The following is a 3,105-nucleotide window of genomic DNA, read 5'->3' on the forward strand; positions in this document are numbered from 1 at the left end:
CCTTGCCAAAGGTTTTGGAATATATCCAAGAGGGATGAGATGCACCAAAAACTTATGTTGTTCTGTGAAATTTTTTATGTTTGGGGTATTGACTTCATGGGTCCATTTCCAAACTCTAATGGTTTCTTATTCATATTGTTAGCTATTGAATATGTTTCTAAATGGGTGGAAACAATTCCTACCCGTACTGATGATGCTAACATTGTATTCTCTTTTGTTCGAAATAATATTATCTGTCACTTTGGATCACCACAAGCAATCGTGAGTGATCAAGGCACTCATTTCTGTAACAGGAGACTGACAGGTTTGTTAAAGAAGCATGACATTGTTCACAAAGTAGCGACGGCTTACGATTCCCAGACCAATGGACAAGTCGAGGTGTCCAACAGAGAGATAAAGCGCATACTAGAGAAGATTGTGAAGCCTCACAGAAGAGACTGGAGTACTAGACTGGGAGATGCGCTTTGGGCTTATCGGACCGCTTACAAGATGCCTATCGGAATGAGTCCATTTCGTCTAGTTTATGGAAAGGCTTGTCACCTCCCAGTGGAGGTGGAGCACAAAGCTTTCTGGGCGGTAAGGGACTGCAACATGGGATTGGAGAGAGCAGCGGCTGAAAGGAACCTGCAACTACAAGAACTCGAGTGCCTTCGACTTGAAGCATACGAGAATTCGAGGCTCTACAAGGAATGGATGAAGGATGTGCATGACAAGAACATCAAGAGAAGAGAGTTCAGACCTAGAGAGTTAGTCCTCCTCTATAACTCCAGGTTGAGACTCATGACAGGAAAGTTGAGATCAAGATGGGAAGGCGCCTACAGGGTGAAAAAGGCAGAGCCATACGGAGTCTTCCACCTAAGTCATCCTTCAAGCCCCAAATTCTTCAAAGTCAATGGCCACAACTTGAAGCTATACCGTGGTGAGAATATGAAGAAAAACAAGGAGTTAGAGATCTTCCTCGTGGAGGATCCATCAACAGAAGAAGACTGAGCTTGTGGACCGTCCCACTTAAGGACGTACAAGAAAAGTGCTAGGTGGGAGACAACCCACCATGGTATGATCGTCCCTTTTTACTTTTAGTTTTATCTTATTTTTATTAGTGTTGATTTATAAATTCTGCATAGTTACCTGCATTCTGCATAAAAAAAAGAGCATTCGACGCGCAAGCGTCTATGACGCGTACATTTCATTCGTGAATGCGCAACACATTAGAATTGAACAGAGAGTTATGCGGGACTTGAGCAGGAAGCGTGATTTGCACACAAGCAAGGCTACGCATACGCGTACCTCACGCATGCGCATCACTTACAATTTTGGCAACCCACACGTATGCGTCCAGGACGCGAACGCGTGGACATGGAAATCGGTGTAAATAAGTGTTTGAACAGAGAGTTGTGATGGTCTGGCACTGGCACTGTGCTAGAGGCAAAAATTCACCCACGCGTACATGTCTCTGACGCGTATGCGTCATTTTTGCTTTAAGGACATCCATAAGTAAGCGTGTTACGCGTGCACACGTCATATGCAATTTTGGCCCCAGTGCATTTCAAACAGAGTTGTGCATGCGCGCGGCTGGATTCGCGCGACTGGCACGACCAAAGGCACGCGTACGCGTGCCAGATACTTACGTGTCACCTTCACTTTTGCGCAACCCATGCGTACGCGTGGGTTACGCGTGCGCGTCGCATGCGCCGCATCACTTATCCAGCACGCCGCCCAGATTTCAATTCTTTCCCCCTCTCTAATCCAAATTTTCATTCAATCCTAATTCTTCCTTCTTTCTTCTTCCTTCTTTCCCTCTTCTTCCTCCTTCCTTCTTTCTTCTTTCTTCTTCCCTTTTACCACCATCACCAGCGGACCACCACCGGAGATCACTAATTCTGGCAACTACAATTTCCTTTTCTTTCTCCTCTACCATTCCTACTCCTCTTCTCCCATTCTTTCTTCCACTCACCTTCCTATCTTCATCTTCTTCCTAAGGTTTCTTTTCTCCCTCTCCTCTCCTCTTTCATTCTTCTTTCATTTATTACATTTAATTATTTTTATTTATTTTAAATTTTATATTAGCTTAGTTATTTATAGTTTCTTTTTCATTTCTTTCATCATGCATTTTTATGTTGGTGTTGGAGCTTTATTTGGGTATTATTTTATTATATTTGAGCTTGTGGATATTATGAGGAGTGATTGACAATTGACATTTTATTATGGATCTTATATACACTTGGATTAATTATTTTAATTCCTATTTTAACTTGCACACCAAGTGTTTATGAAAAAGCTCTCATGGCCTTTTGAATTCTATTCTATTTTACTCTCACACTTTAATGCTTCTTTTTAACAACACTTGCAATCCACATGTATTGATATTATCATTCACAATTGTCATCATATAATTGCTCTTTAATTTGGTACATTTAATAATTGATGCTTGAGTTATGCTTCTCATGCCTATTACTTGCATGCTTTTAGCCCTCTTGCATCTAATTGTTATGAATTTCCTTCATGATTTTACTTAATGTCTTCCATGTATGTTGTAGCTACCATGTATAGGACATCCCTTTTCCTTTGGCATTCATTATTACTTGGACTTTCTTCCTTCCAATTGTTAGTTATCTATACTTGAAATTAATTCTCTTTCTTCCTTCTTTAGGATGGTCACTAAAAGAGGAAAGGAGAAGGCTTCTGAAAAGCCACTGGCAAGGAGAGGAACCAAGAGAGCACCGGCTAAGGCGCCACCATCTACAAGCATCAACCGCCAACTGTAATAGCCCAGACCACCAGCTAGCACGATATTGTCCGCTTTGGCACACAAGGCCTCACGGTTTTTCCTTTGACGATAGGGATGATAGCCAAAGCCCCCACACTCACTCGTCAAAACGCATCATGCTAGGGAGAGGTATCCACACCCTTATAAGGCATGCTTCATTCCCCTCCCCAACCAATGTGGGCCTTACAATCCATCCCCCTAAGGGAGCCCATCGCCCTCGCTGGCACATCGATCCGGGCTCTGCCTCTGATACCATCTGTAACAGCCCAAACCACCCACTAGCACAATATTGTCCGCTTTGGCACACATGGCCTCACGATTTTGCCTTTGACGATAGG

This window comes from Arachis hypogaea, chromosome 16 (genome assembly GCF_003086295.3).
Source record: "Arachis hypogaea cultivar Tifrunner chromosome 16, arahy.Tifrunner.gnm2.J5K5, whole genome shotgun sequence".
In the NCBI taxonomy this organism is placed as follows: Eukaryota; Viridiplantae; Streptophyta; class Magnoliopsida; order Fabales; family Fabaceae; genus Arachis; species Arachis hypogaea.